The sequence below is a fragment of the Tupaia chinensis genome, unplaced genomic scaffold (assembly GCF_000334495.1).
Source record: "Tupaia chinensis unplaced genomic scaffold, TupChi_1.0 Scaffold000623_1, whole genome shotgun sequence".
Classification (NCBI taxonomy): domain Eukaryota; kingdom Metazoa; phylum Chordata; class Mammalia; order Scandentia; family Tupaiidae; genus Tupaia; species Tupaia belangeri.
Genome location: NW_006160143.1, coordinates 1,364,593 through 1,381,260, shown reverse-complemented (window position 1 = coordinate 1,381,260; position 16,668 = coordinate 1,364,593). Strand labels below are relative to the sequence as shown.

General features: G+C 37.8%; 1 protein-coding gene across 1 annotated transcript in view; it reads right to left on the bottom strand.

Annotated features, from left to right (window-relative positions):
* LOC102472196 (gamma-interferon-inducible protein 16) overlaps positions 1 to 16,668 on the bottom strand; it is a 91,026-nt gene that overhangs the window by 14,820 nt on the left and 59,538 nt on the right. The window lies entirely within an intron of this gene.

Below are 16,668 nucleotides of genomic sequence, written 5' to 3'. Positions count from 1 at the left end.
AGCCTTTACCAGTAAAGAACCCCAACAGCACTCACTACTGCTGCAGATGATCACAGACTCAGCTTCTGAGAGCCCTTATATCTTGGTTAATACTGATACAAGTTGGCAGAACTGCATGGAGACTACATTGCTGCACCTTCACTGGGGCCAGAACCACTGTATATTACCTGGCTGGTATCCTCACACCCACTCACATAATCAAATTGTCAAACATCAGAGAAAAAGAGAGAATTTCCAGTATCTACACTTACCTCCCTACTCTCATATCTTCAGGTAAGAGACAGTACAAGGGAGGGGAGTAAGATGGTAGAGGATGGGTATCAGTGACAAAAGGAAAAAAAAAATAACAGAAAAATAATGTAAAATGTCAAAAAATATGTATCTGGTAATACCCTTAACTCTAGTGTCATAGGTTACATGCTTATGTTAAAAAACTATATTGTGCATTATAGAGAGTATGATGATGGAATTTAAATTAAAAAATAAAAACAAAGAAAAGAAGAAAGAAAAAGAAACACTTTCCAAAGCAGCAAGAAAAAATATGTTCCTTTCTAAACAAGAGAAACTCCGTAAGACTTTAAGTGGATTTCTCAGCAGAAACCTCACAGTTTAGGAGATAGTGAAATGATATGTTCTGAAAGAAATAAAGACAAAAACCTGCCAACAAAGAATACCTGACAATGAAATGAGAATAAGAGAAAGAAAAGGATTTTCAGGCATGCTAAAATTGAAGTTCATCACTGCTAGAACTGCCTTACCTGATATGCCAAAGGGATGAAATAAGAAGGATTAATACATAGCATAAAGCCATATGAAAGTATAACATGCTGGTAAGATAAATGTAGAATCAAATTCAGAATACTCCAATACTATAATAATAATAATATTTAAATAACTTACAACTCTAGCATAAAGATAAAAAGACAAAAATGTTAAAAATAACAATAACTACAGTAATATGTGGTTCTATAATTTAAAAATGTAAATTGTGACATCTAAAACACAAAATGTTGGGAGGAATAAAAGAACAGATGTGTGTGTGCGTGTGTGTGTGTGTGTGTGTGTGTGTGTGTGTGTGTGTGTGTGTGTGTGTGTGTGTGTGTGTGTGTGTGTGAATGTGAATAAAGTTAAGTTGTTATTGACTTAAAGTAGACTGCTGTAGCTAGGTTTTATTTAAGTCTTTGGTAACCATAAGATAAAAACCTATAGCCACACACACAAAAAATAAAGAGCAAAGAATCAGAGTATACCACCAGAGAATATCACCTAATCAAAAAAGGAAGAAAGCAGGCATGAAAGAATCACAAAGTTTATATAATATCCAGGAAATAATTAACAAAATGGGAATAGGTATTACTAAACTATTGATAATTGCTTTGAACACAAATGGATTAATTCTCTAATCAAAATACATACAGTGGGTGAATGAATAATTTAAAATTCCAAATATGCTGTCTACAGGGGATTCACTTTGGCTTTAAGGACATACATAAAAACGTAGACTGAAAGTGAAGAGATGGGAGAAGATAATCTTTGCAAACGAAAATATGAAAACATAGGGAGCTATATTTGAATAAGATCTTAAGACAAAAATTGTAAAAAAAGTAAAAAAGGTTATTATATGATGAAAAAGATCAATATATCAAACAGATATAACAACTGTAAATATATATGCACCCAACATTGGCGCACTTAAACACATAAAGTGAATATGGGCATCTTCAAAAAGTTCATGCAAAATGTGTATATAAAAAACTATGAGGACCAGCAGTTAACGTAATGGCTATGTCACTGAACTCCCATGTAGTAGACCACGGTTTGAGTCCTGGACCCAGTGGCTTAAACTCATGCCAGGCACGTGTGCGTGCGTGCCCAATATCCTGAGAGGAGAATGGAGGAGAAGGGATTGTGGCGTGGCTATCCCCCCGGGGGGGGAGTGATTTCTTGCTTTCTGTCTCTCTGTCTCTCTCTGTCTTGCTGGTGAGTGCATGCACCCTATCGCAGAAACCTCTCCAGAAAAAAGAAAACATAAAAAATTATGTACATATTTCTATTTTTTTATACCAAAATAAACTCATTTTAGGGGCCAGTAGGTCACATGGTGGTTAAAGCACTAGACTCCCACATTGCCAACCACAGTTCAAGTACTGGATCCAATGGCTTGAGAATCATGCAGGGCCCATGTGCATGTGTGTTCAAAATCCCAAGAACAGATTGAAGGGATTAAGGCATGACCATCCCCTCTGGGTGGTGATTTTTCACTTTCTCTCTCTTTGTCTCTATTTGTCTCCAGTGAGTGTACATGCCCCATGGCAACAATCTAAAATAATAATAAACTAATTTTAACTCCATTTTCCACAAAATTTTTGAAGTCCTCTCATATTAATAGATCTGAAGGGAGAGACAGCACTGTAGTAATAGTAATAGAATGCAATACCCAACTTTCAGGAATAAATACATCATACAGACAAAAACATAGACAAGAAAACATGGAATTTGAACCATACTTTAAATCTATATAACCAACATACATAAAACATCCCATTCAACAGCAGCAGAATACATATTATTCTCAAATACACATTAAACATTTTCTAAGGCTATTATTAGACACAAAACAAGCCTTAATAAATTTAAGATTAAAATCATATCTAGACTCATTTCTTATTCTTTTAAAAAATTATCAATTTTATTTTGTTATTATTATTTATTTTTTAATTTGAACAGAGAGAGGAAAAGGAAAAGTAAGAAAGTGAGCCACTAGGCCCAAAACTTGAATCATGGTCGGCCATGTGGGAATCAAGTGCCTTAACCACCACACCACCTGCTTGACCCTCCAGAATCATTCTAAGAACAATGGTATGACACTAGAAATCAAATACAGGATGAAAACTGAAAAATTTTAAATATGTGAAAATTAAACATTTTGTACAACCAATGAATTAAAGAAGAAATCCAAGGGAAAACCTAAAAGTATCTTAAAACAAATAAAAACGGATATAACAAACCAAAACTTATGTGAAGCAGCAAAAGCTGTTCTAGAAAGGGAATTTATTGATTAAGTTTATGTAATAGCCTACCTAAAAAAACACACAAAATATGTCAAATAAATAACCTAATTTTACATCTCAAAGAACTAGAGACTGAAAGACGGGAGGACATAAAAGCATTAAAAATTGTTATGGACACTGTGGAGAAAGTGGAAGGAGAGTGGGAGAGGGGCACAGTGTGGGAAGGGAAATTTGGGAAAATATGGAGAAGTAAGACATTGTGTTACCCAGATATGGTTTGTTGCCTATTGGTGATGTTGTGTATAGTAGTCTCAACTTGTTTGTTGTGTGGTGTATATCATGTTGGGTAAAATCTCCTTACAAACTAAATGATGTATAATCACTGAATGTATAAATAATAATAAATAACACAAAAAAAAAGGAAAGGAAAATAAAAATATGCACTAGAGAAAGAACAACAAGCTAAGACCAAAGTTAAAAGGAATGAAATAGAAAGGTCAGAATAGAAATAAGTAGAGACTAGAAAATAGAAAATATCAATGAAGTTGAGTTACATTTTTTGAAAAGATAAACAAAAGTGGAAAAATCTGTAGCAAAACTAAGACAAAAAAGAAGAGACTCAAACAAAATCAGAAATGGAAAAAGAGAAAGTACAATCGATACCAGAGAAAGACAAGGATTATGCGATTGATATGAGAAATTATTCACCAAAAAATTGTATAAAGTAGGAAAAAACAGATAAAATTCTAAAAACATACAACCTACCAATACTAATCATGACAAAACAGAAATCTAAACAGAGCATTATTAATGAAAGAGATTGAATTAGTAATTAAAAAACAATCTCCTATTGAAGAAAAATCACATTCTTGATGACTTCAATGGTGAATTCTACCAAACATTTAAAGGATAATTAATGCTAATCTTTATAATTCTTCCAAAAATATCTGAGAAAAAGATACACTTTTAGATATATTTTACAAGGCTAAGCACTTCTCTGCTATCAAAACAAGCCAAGGACACCATAGTAATAGAAAATTATAAGCCAATATACCTGATAAATGTAGACACAAAACTACTTAACAGGGTGCTAGTAAAACAACTTCTACAGCACATTAAAAAGACCTAAGGGGACAGCAGGTGGCACAGTGATTGAGATGCTGTACTTCCACATGCTTGACCCTGGTTTGAGTTCCGGACTTGACAGCTTGCTTTCTCACTTTCTCTTTCTCTCTTTCTGGTGGTAACATGTGCCCTGTGGCATACTATAAATGAATTAAATAAATGAATATTAAAAAAAAAAACTGATACCATGGTAGAAAAAGGGTTTATTTCTAGGGTGCAAGAATGGTTCAACATTCTCAAAACAATGAGTATGATACACCACATCAACAGAAAGAACAAAAACCACATTATCATCTCAATGGATGCCAAAAAGCATTTGATAAAATTAAACATCTTTTTATGGTGAAACTCTCAATAAATTAGGAATAGAAGGATATACCTAACTAAATAAAGGTGACATATGACAGGCTTATAGTTAACATCACACTCAATAGTGAGACGTTGAAAGCTGTTCTTCTAAGACCAGGAGCAAGACTAGGATGTCTATTCTCATGACCTCTATTTCATATAGTACTTAAAGTTCTAGACATAACAATCAAGCAAGAAAAATAAAATATGTACAAACTGGAAAGGAAGGAGTAAAATTGAATTTGTTTGAAGGTGACATGATTTTGTGTGTAGAAAACGCCAAAGAATCCTTCAAAAAAAACAGAACTAATAAATTCAGTACAGTTTTAGGATACAGAAACTAATGTACAAAAAACAAATACTTCAACAAAATATTTAAAAAATAATTAAAGAAAACAATCCTATTTATAATAGCATCAAAAAGTAAAATAATTAAAAAATAAATTTAACCACAGCAGATGGTTTTATTAGTGATGAAATATCAGCTCTCTGAAGATAATGAAATCTTTTTTTTGGAGAGATTTTCGCTATAGGGTGTGTGCACTCGCCAGACAGATAGAGACATAGAGACAGAAAGCGAGAAATCCCCCCCCCCCGGGGGGATGGTCACGCCGCAATCCCTTCTCCTCCATTCTCCTCTCGGGATCTTGGGCACGCACGCACACGTGCCCGGCGTGAGTTTAAGCCACCGGATCCGGGACACAAACCGTGGTCGACTACGTGGGAGTCCAGCGACATAGCCATTATGCTAACTGCTGGTTCCCGATAATAAAATCTTGATCAAATTGTAACAACACAAACAAATGGAACGCTATCACATGTTCATGGATTGTAATAGTTAATGGTGTTAAGATGTGCATACATCTACAAATTTGAATACAGTATCTATAAAAATTCTAATGGCATTTTTCACAGAATTAAAAAAATTCTAAAATGTGTATGGATCCACAATGAACAGTTAAAGTAATTCTTAGCATCATATGTCCTGATTTAAAACTATATTACAAAATTGCAGTAATCAAAACTATATGGGTACTGGCATTAAAACAGATGCATTAATCAACAGAACATGAAAGAGAGCTGAGAAATGAACTCATATATACACAGTCAACCAATTTTCAGAAAACATGAAAAGAATACAGAATGGGGAAAGAAAAGACATTTCAATAGTTTGGAGAAACTAGATATCTACATTTAAAAAACTAAATTGGGCCCTTCTCTAACAGTGTACACAAAAATCAATTCAAAAGGATTAAAGACATCAACGTAAGACCTGGAAATGTAAAATTCCTAGAAGACATTGGAGAAATATCTCTGATATTAGTCTCAGAAGTTATGTTTTAGATTTGACACTAAAAATGCAGGCAACAAAAATAAAAATGAACAAGTTGGATTACATTAAATTAAAATATTTCTGTGCAGCAAAGGAGATAATCAATAAAAAGATAGCATAGTTAATGGAAGAAAAATCAACATAATAAAAGAGATAACATTAAATGTATCCAGCAATACCACTTCTGGATATACATTCAAAGAAATTGAAATCAGGATCTCAATGAAGTATCTGTACTCCCACGTTCGAAACAGCATTTTTGATGATAGCCAAGATATAGAGTCAATCTAAATATACACTGATGGATGAATGAGTCAAGAAAATATGCTAGGGACCAGCAGTTAGCATAATGGCTATGGACTCCCACGTAGTCTACCGCAGTTTGAGTCCTGGACCTGGAGGCTTAAACTCACGTGGGGCGCTTGTGCGTGCGTGCCCAAGATCCCAAGAGGAGAATGGAGGAGAAAGGATTGTGGCATGGCCATCCCCCTAGGGGGTGATTTCTCTCTTTCTGTCTCTCTCTGTCTTTCTGGCGAGCGCACGCGCCCTATAGCAAAAAGAAAAAAAAATTCTATAAAAAGAAGCAAATCATGACATTCTTTGTATCTATTAACAGGGGTGAACCTAGAGAACATTAGGTTTAGTAAAATAAGCCAGGCATAGAGAGAGAAATACTGCATGATCTTACTTACATATGGGATCTGAAGAAATCTGAGCTCATAGAAACAGAGAATCAAAATATTTTCCCATTCTGAGGGCTGTTGATTCACACTAATTACTGTGTCTTTTGGCATGCAGAAACGTCTTAGTCTGATGTAATCCCACTTGTCTATTTTGGGGATTATCAACTGTGTTTTGGGGGTCTTATTTAAGAAGTCTTTGCCTACCCCAGTGTCTCACTGTTTTAACAGAAAGTGGAAGAATATGGAAGATTTACTGCTGAGTGAAGCAAGCCAGGCTATGAAGGAGAGACATTGTATGTCCCCACTTAATATATATCGAGTGTCCATACTCTATGACTGAAATTGATTGACTAAGGGATATGGAAACACAATAAATGGATGCAAATACCAGATAGTGTATGTGAAAGAGTAGAGTCTGAGGAAGGGCATTTAGAAGAAAAATAGAGAGGCAAAGCATTAATGGGACAAAGAAATGTGATATTGTCTGTTGAAGATAATTTTACAGTTTTATCAACTGGACTAGGGAGAAATGTTCACATATTGAAATATTCACTTTGTAAGGTAAATAATGTGATTGAATGTATAAAAGAAAATGAAATAAATTTTTTTTAAGAAAGAAACAGAATAAAAGGTGTTTATGGCCAACCCATAATCCCTTCACCTCCAGTCTCCTCTTGGGATTCTGGGCACAGAAGCACATGGACCTGGCATGTGTTTAAAGCTCTGCATCTGGGACTCAAACCATGGTCAACCATATGGGAGTCCAGTAATGTAACCATTATGTCATCTGCTGGTCCCTAGAGTTTAACATATCTTAATTACTGATAAAAGGAAGGAAAAAGATCAGAACATAATTAGATAAAAAAATCAACCATCACAGTTAACAAGTTTATACAAAACTCTTCATCTAATATTTAGGAAATTATGAAATCAATGTTTATAACTTTACATTCTTCTCTAAGCCTCATGAAATATCAATGTACTAAGGCTCTACAGAAAAACCAAAGCATTCCAGAAGGTCAGCATAGATTTACTGAACTCCAACATATTTTTCTTACAAAATTTTACAACTAAAGTTTGTCTCTGATTCAGAGGAAAGCAGGATGAGGTCCCAAAATGACTGAAATGCTGCCTTTAACATTTGGTGTAGAATAAAGTTGAAGTAAAAGTTAAGCATATGTATAGAAATAAGACACCATATATTTGAATAACTGTTTTGTGCAACTGAGATAGTTTTTACTGCTGTGTGTATTTGTTCTCTCTTATAAAACTGGGATAATACCCTGTAATATTGCTCTATGTCCAAATGTAATTTTTTTTTTGAGAGAGATTTTTGCTATAGGGCTCCTTCACTCACTGGAGAGATGGAGAGTCAAGGAGACAGAATGCAAGAAATCATTCTCCTACCCCCCTGTCCCATTGGGGATGGCCATGCCCCTCCATTCTCCTCCAGTCTCCTCTCTGGATTTTGGGCATGTACGTACACATATCTGCCTTGAGTTTTAAGTCGTTTGGTCCAGGACTCCAATTGCAGTCAGCCACGTGGGAATCTAGCCCCTTCACCATTGTGCTGCCGGCTGGCTCTCAAAATGTGATTTTTATGTAATATTATTTTACGGCACATTGTTTATGTCACCATTTTGTCTTTTACCCAAGCCCCCACCACAGCAATTGTGTTTCCTATACTCTCTCCAGTCAAGAAAACCAAAGTCCTAGTCCAAGTATCAACTATGTGAGTATATACTCAGACAATTGATTTAAAAACCTACAATGGTCACAGTGCATTTCCTTCTTTTCAGACCCCAGCTGTGGTGGAATTAAAGATGTCTAGTATCCTCCTAAGTAAAGAAGGACTAGAATCTAGAAAGTATGGTTTTCACTTTTCTCAATACCTGCCCTATTCCCTTCACCTAGCACCCAGAAGTAAAAGTGCTAGATTTCCCCCTTGTGATCATGAGGATTTGAAGCAAGTTTCTGGATCTTTACAAAAGAAATGCCCATAGGACTCACCTTCCTGGAAATTTCTTCAACAGTTGTCCAGATCTGGAGACTTTAAGAAGTGCAGGACTCAATTCTTGTGCTTGATATGGAAGATAAATTTGAAAAGCTCTCAGAAACACAATGTAGGTTGTTATAATCTCCTGAAATGCTAAGAAGATGAAGTATTTCCAAAGGTAACTAGGACCGGTGGCACTGATTAGAGTCACTGCACTTGACTAGGGTTGATTATCTCACACTGAGCTGTCCTTCAGGGAGACAGGAGTTAGAAACAATTTTGAGACTCCTCCCTTCAATGCTCTCAGCTTGGATTTTTCTTAGCCAGAGAAACGAAACTGTTCTCTTCCTGTAAACATCTGAGTCACAATGTGCTGGCTGAGTTATCAGAGGAAGAGAACTGCTCAGTGGGTCAGGAAGATAGAAGAGAGGATTTTGAACATTCTGAGCACAAAGTAACTCTAACTGTTGGAAGTGATGGATATACTAATTAACATGATTTGATCATTACATTTTTGCATTCATATATTGAAGAAATTATATTGGAGACCACTCTGTGGCATGGTGGTTAAAACAGCTAGATGCCACATGACCGACTGCATGGTTTAAGTCCTAGACCCGATGGTTTGAGAAATATGCCAGGTACATGTGATGTGTGTGCCCTTAATCTCTAAAGATGAAAAATAGGAGGAGAGGGGATTGCAGCCTGGCCATCTCCTGCTGGGAGTGCTTCTCCACTCCCCTCCCACTCTCATCTCTCAGGCCATGCACATATCCTCTGGCAATTTTTTAAAATGTGAACTCAGTGAAAAATTATATTGTACCCCATAAATAAGAATAATTATTGCATGTCAATTAAAAATGATAAAAACTGTTTAAAAATAGGGCTAAGTCATTATTAATTTACATTTTCTTTCCTACTGTTCTCTCTTTTTTTTTTCTTTAGATTTTTGTTATAGGATGTACACACTTGCCAGAAAGAAGCAAAAAAAGGAAGTGAAAGGGAAAGTGAGAAATCACCCCCTAGAAGGAATGGCTATACCCCAATATACCCCAATTCCTTTTCCTCTGTTCTCCTGGGATTTTGGGCAGGCATGCACACTTGCTGGGCAAGATATTCAAGCTACAAAGTCTAAGACTCAAACTGTTGCCTATGTAGGAGTCCAGTGTTGTAATCACTATGTCCTCTACTGCTCCCAATTTATGTTTTCTTAAATATCTGTAGCTAAAGAACCAATATTAGTACTTTCTTAACCAGCAGACTAACATGTGGGTGAAGTAGATACCAAACCTGCCTAAATTTTTTAGAGGATTTTGCTTTAGGGTGCATACCCTCATCAACTAGAGAGAGAGAGAGAGAGAGAGAGAGAGAGCAAGAGAGAAAGACAGAGACAGTAAGAGGGAAAGTGTGAAACCACTCACCTGGGAGAATGGACATGTCACAATTCCTTCTCTTCCATTCTCCTCCCAGGATCTTGGCCGTGCACCCACATGTGCCCAGCGTGAGTTTCAAGCCAGTGAGTCTGGGACTCGAACCACAACTGGCCGTGTGGAGTGCAGCAACGTAACCACTACACCATCAACTGGCCCCCTCAAACATGCTTAAATTAGGTTCAGATATTAAGGTAGTCCATCAACCACTTGTCCTTCATATCTGTTTATAGAGTGGCAGAGGTAGGAGGAGATTATGGCAGAGGTATCTCTTATGACCAATGCAGCCACATACCTCCTAGCCCCATTGAGGTTAATAGATTGCAGATACAACGGCGGTCCCATAAGATTATAATGGAATTTAAAAATTCCTATTGCTGTCATAGCCATTGCAACATCCATGGTACAATACATTACTCATGGTTTGTGATGATATTGGTGTAAATAAACCTAGGACGTTGCTACTCTTAAAAATTATCACACATAGGGACCAGCAGTTAGTGTAATGGCTATGTCGCTGGCCTTCCACATAGTCAACCGCGGTTCGCATCCCAGACCCGGTGGCTTAAAACTCATGCTGGCGCGTGTGCGTGCATGCCCAAGATCCCGGGAGGAGAATGGAGGAGAAGGGACTGTCGTGTGACCATCCCTCCTGGGGGTGATTTCTCGCTTTCTGTCTCTCTGTCTCTGTCTGTCTGGCGAGCGCACGCGCCCTATAGCGAAAAAACCTCTCCAAAAAAAAAAAAAAAATCACACATATAATTGTTTAGAGTACATAATACTTGTACCTTGGACATTGTTACTCTTAAAAATTATCACACATAGGGACCAGCAGTTGGTGCAATGGCTATGTTGCTGGACTCCCATGTAGTCAACTGCGGTTCAAGTCCCGGATCCAGTGGCTTGAACTCACAGTGGGAGTGAGTGCATGCATGCCTAAGATCCTGAGAGGAGAATGGAGGAGAAGGCATTGCAGCATGGCCATTGGCCTGGTGGTGATTTCTCACTTTCTGTCCCTCTGTCTCTCTCTCTGTCTTTCTGGTGAGCACACTCACCCTATAGCAAAGACTTATAAAAAAATTATTACACATATAATTATATAGAGTACATAATACTTGAAACTGAAAATAAACAACTATGTTACTAGTCTATATATTTACTGTGTCTTACTTTCAATTGTTATTTTTAGGTTGTATTCCTTCTTTTTTCTTGGAGAGGTTTTTGCTATAGGGCGCATGTGCTCACCAGAAAGACAGAGAGAGACAGAGAGATAGAAAGCAAGAAATCACCTCGTAGCGGGGATGGCCACGCCGCAATCCCTTCTTTTCCATTCTCCTCTCGGGATCTTGGGCACACACTCACACATGCCTGGCGTGAGTTTAAGCCACCGGGTCTGGGACTTGAACCGCTGTTGGCTACATGGGAGTTCAGCCACATAGCCATTATGCTATTCTTTTTACAACAAAAAATATTCTTTCTTTTTACAACAAAAAATATTGTATTCTTTCTTTTTACAACAAAAAATATTATAAAACATCATGCCATGCTATGCTGTCATCGGTCTCATATAGCTCATGTATAGTCAGTTTATTATCATTTTCAGGTATTATGTATTTTAAACAATTGGATGTGTGATAAGTGTTACATGTCTCTTAATTGTATCATTTTTGGGCCAGCAGATGGTGTGGAGGTTAGATGCTGGATCCCACATGGCTGACTACATAATTCCAGTTCTGGACCCAGCAACTTGAAAATTGCACTGGGCACATGTATGGGCATGCCCCAAATTCTGAGGAGATTAGAGAAGGGATTGTGGTGATTTGTCACTCCTTCTCTCTCTCTCTCTCCCTCTCTCTTTCTCTCTCTCTCTCTCTCTAGACACATGAGCCCTACAGCAAAACTAAAAAAAAAAAAAAAGAATTGTATCATGGTTTTCTTATGCTTGATTTAATCTTGTATTTTTTTTATGTTCATCACAGCCCTTCCAGTGGGACAAGACGTTATCACACATAGGGACCAGCAGTTAGCGTAATGGCTATGTCGCTGGCCTTCCACGTAGTTGACCGCAGTTCGCGTCCCAGACCCGGTGGCTTAAAACTCATGCTGGGCACATGTGAGTGTGTGCTCAAGATCCTGAGAGGAGAATGGAGGAGAAGGGATTGTGGCGTGGCCACCCCCCCGGGGGGTGATTTCTTGCTTTCTGTCTCTGTCTCTCTCTGTCTGTTTGGCGAGCGCACGCACCGTGTGGCAAAAACCTCTCTCCCCCCAAAAAGCAGTAGGCTATGCTGTGTAGAACAGGTGTGGTAGGCTGTACCATCCAGGTTGGTCTAAGTGCACTCTGATGTCCCCACAACGACAAAATTGCCTAATAGTGCATTTTTAAGAATGTATCTTCTCACTAAATGATGCATAACTGAAGTTGACTGTACCTCCCTAACAGAGGACTGTAAAGTTGCTTGTGGATTTGATAGTATATGCCACACTCACATAGTTACTAATATTTGACATAGTTGAAGGATAACAGAGGCATAAATTGTTACTTTTCTGAAAATTCTTCTTAGAGAATTTGGGAATTAATTTTGTTCTAGTTTTTCTCTGGTCTCTGACTAAGATCTGTTATTTCTAGGGCTGTGTTTCATGAATACTCTTGTCTCTTAGTATCATTCAAACAAAAGCACAAGTGAGTAATGAACTCATACCATGACACAATGAATCTTCAAATTCCAAAACAAGTTCAAGAGCTCAATGAGTATTTTCTTCTGCAGTTTTTCTTCTATACTGGACAAAGGCTACAATATGCATAATTGCAACCCTTAGATGACAAATAAATGGAATCAGGCAGTGGCTAGTATCATGGACTGGCCTTCCATCTGCCAGCAGTCTGCATAATGCAATCTCAATATTGAATGCCATGACTGGGTCTTGGATGAATCTTCCATATTCATCCACCCTGTCAAAAACCAGGCTCTTGTTCTTTATGGCTGAGTAGTATTCCAGGGAGTATATGTGCCACAATGTTTCAATCTATTCTTCTGTTTGTGGACATTTTGGCTGGTTCCATGTCTTAGCAATTGTGAATAATGCTGCAATAAACATAGATGTGAAAGCACTTTTATGATTAAGCATTCTTCTGTCCTTTGGGCAGATACCAAGGAGTGGGGTTGCTGAATAATATGGTAGTTTTATTTGTAGATCTTTGAGGAATCTCCATATTGTTCTCCACAGTGGCTGAACCAGTTTACATTCCCACCAGCAGTGTAGGAGAGTTCCCCTTTCACCCCATCCTCACCAGCATTTATCTTTTTTTTTTTTAAATCTTATTCATTTTGACTGAGGTTAGGTAGTATCTCATTTTGGTTTTGATGTGCACCTCCCTGTGAATTTTGGTTATCAGTTCCTTATCTGAAGCTTAGTTTACAAAAATATTCTCCCATTCTGAGGGCTGTTGATTCACAGTAATTACTGTGTCTTTTGTCATGCAGAAACTTCCTAATGTAATCCCACTTGTCTGCTTTTGCGATTATTGACTGTTCTTTGGGGGGGTTTATTTAAGAAGTCTTTGTCTACCCCATTGTCTCCCAGAGTTTCCCCAGTGTTTTCCATCAGTAGTTTTATAGTTTGAGACCTTCAGTTTAGATCTTTGGTCTTTGAGTAGATTTTTATCAATGGTTAGAGGTAAGGGTTCAGATTCATTTTTCTGCTGGTGGCTATCCAGTTTTTCCAGCACCATTTGCTAAAGAAGCTTTCCTTTTCCCACTGGAGTGAGTGGTTTCTTTGTCAAAAATCAGTGGGGTGTATGTTTTAGAGTTTATTTTTGGGATCTATTATCTGTTTCATTGGTAAATATCTAATTTTTGATGTCTGATTTAGTCCTGTTATAGTCACAAAATACAGGCTAAGATTCCAGGTGTGAATTTTATGAAAACTTACTCTAAGTCCCTGCATATATTTCTCTTAACTAGCATTCCATGAGTACTTTAAGAGGACGTGCAGACTTTTTCTATTTTTACAGTATTCCTTAAGTGAAAATTAGGTCGTATTTGTTGAAGACAGTGCTAAGTTTTTGAATATTCTGATTTTGTTTTCTTATTCTATCAACTATTGAATCATAGGTTTAACTATGTAACTATAATTATTGATTTGCTTTATTCTCCATTTAATGTTATTAGTTCTTGCTTTATAATTTTGAAGTTTTCTAATGAGGTGCATTTATGGATTATTATGACTTTCTGATACATTGGCTAAGGTATTTTCTGTTTTAAAAAGTTTAGTTACTTTATTTATGATAGAAAGTATGTCTAGAGAGAAACAGAGAAGGGGGCGAGAGAGAGAGAGAGAGAGAGAGAGAGAGGGAGAGGGAGAGAGAGAGAGGAAGAGGGAAAGAAAGAGGAAAAGGGAGAGAGAAAAACAACTTTGACAGTGTCTCATTATACTGCAATTCCCTTTCCCCAGCCTGCCAGCTTTGTGGGATCTTGGACAAGCACACATGCACTCCATGTGTTTTCAGATTTATTCCAGGAATCTAAACTGTGGTTGACCATGTTTCCTCAAACACTGCAGTTCAGTTTGCAACTGACTGTACCACTGGGCTGGGCTCCAGGGAATTTCCTTGTTTGTGGACATTTTGGCTGGTTCCATGTCTTAGCAATTGTGAATAATGCTGCAATAAACATAAATGTGAAAGCACTTTTATGATTAAGCATTCTTCTGTCCTTTGGGTCGATACCAAGGAGTGGGGTTGCTGAATAATATGGTAGTTTTATTTGTAACTCTGACTTTGTTCTGATTCATGTCAGAGTTTGGTGTTGGGCTTTGTTAGAGAGAATTTATGTAAGTCCCAAGATGTTTCTCTAGTCTCTTACTGGGCAGGACACAATTTCTTGACTCATGTCAGAACCTAGTTTTAGGCTTTGTTAGGGTGAGTTGTATGACATTGTCTATTGTTCAGGACTTTCTCATAACATGCAATCTTCCTGTCTTTAAGAGGCAGGTCTAATTGAACATGTGTCTCTAATCTAGCTGTGTCTCATATCCCCTGGCATTATTTGCTCTCTCTCTGTCTCTTGTACCCATGTGTGTTCTTCACTCTACCAGAGATCTACTGCTCCCTGGAAAGCCTCAAGTTGTCTCGTCTACACAGGTGCAACCCAGGACATAGCCAGTGAATGGACAATTCTGTGTAGATCCCTTTTCTCAAGATTCTCTGCAAAATAGAGCACTGTGAGTGTTATTGTATTTATTCCATTGAGGAGGAGAAAGAAGCTGTATTGTAGAGCCAACCACATTTGTCTCCTGTAAGATTACTGGAAACGTCAATAATGGATATGTGAGGACGAATAATTTAACTGTAAATACCGACATATTTAACCATACAGATATTCACACACACTTAAATTGTCCCATTTTCCAGAGTCCCTATAACAGTCACTCTGTCTGCCATTTTTTTACTTTTAGATTTTTTAAAAGAGATTTTTGCTATAGGGCGCATGTGCTCGCTGGAGAGACAGAGAAACAGAAAGCAATAAATCACCCCTCAGGGGGGATGGCTACACCGCAATCCCTTCTCCTCTAGTCTCCTCTTGGGATCTTGGGCACGCATGCACATGAGCCCGGCATGAGTTTTAAGCTGCTGGGTCCAGGATTCAAACTGTGATCAACTATGTAGAAGTCTAGTGATGTAACTATTATGCCATCCACTGATCCCTGTTTTTAGATTTTTGCCATAGGGCATGTGTACTCACTAGAGAAACAGAGAGAGGCAGAGAGACTGAAAGTGAGAAATCACCCCCCCCCAGGAGGGATGGCCATGCGGCAGTCCCTTCTTTATTACCCTCTTGGGATTTTGGGCATGCACGCACACATCCCTGGCATGAGTTTCAAGCCACCAGGTCTGAGACTCCAACTGCGGTCTATTACACAGGATTCCAGTGACATAACCATCATGCCATCTGCTGGTTCCTATGTCTCCTCATTTAAACAGCAACAATTGAACTAAGAAAAAACCCCTATTCTGTGTATTTTTCTGGATAATTATCAGAACAAAAAAAATGTGTGTAGAATGTATGCATATATAATGCAAAATCACATAAATATTTCAACTTATGGTCTATTTTTTAGACTTATATTTTTATTTTCTCTATTAATGATCAAAGTTCATTCATTACCTGGTCCTATTTGTTCCTTTTAGCCTCATTTTTCTTCACCTTTCTATATATACCAAAATTTCAGTTCTGCAAAGCTTGTTAGGTTGGTTTGTCGCAGAAATAGATTGTCGAGAAACAAAGCGCCACTTGGAGAGTGGGAGAACTGAGGTTTATTACGCCGGTGGACCCAGAGAGTTTGCACTCCAAGCTCTGGGCCTAGAACAAGCATGACAGCAGGCTTATAAGGGATCATGTAGCAGGGGGAGAGGAGAAGGCCTTCACCCGTGGGAAAGTCCAGTTTGAACTGCCTTAGGCTGATCTCATGGTCTGCAGCTACTGGGCATAGTCACTCATGTGCAAGAGAGTCCAGTCAAACTCGCTTGGGGTCATCTTGCTATCTGTGGTCTGCATCTGCTGGCCCCAGAGGCCAGGACAGTTACGATACAGTAACTGACCAGGACAGTTACGATACAGTACTTTCCCAGAGCATTGCAAGCAGTTTATAGAAGCAGAACAAAATTTGGTTAGGCACTCATGTAAATTAAAAATAACAACAAAATAATTCTCCACAGAACAGAATCCATATAATTACCCCCTTT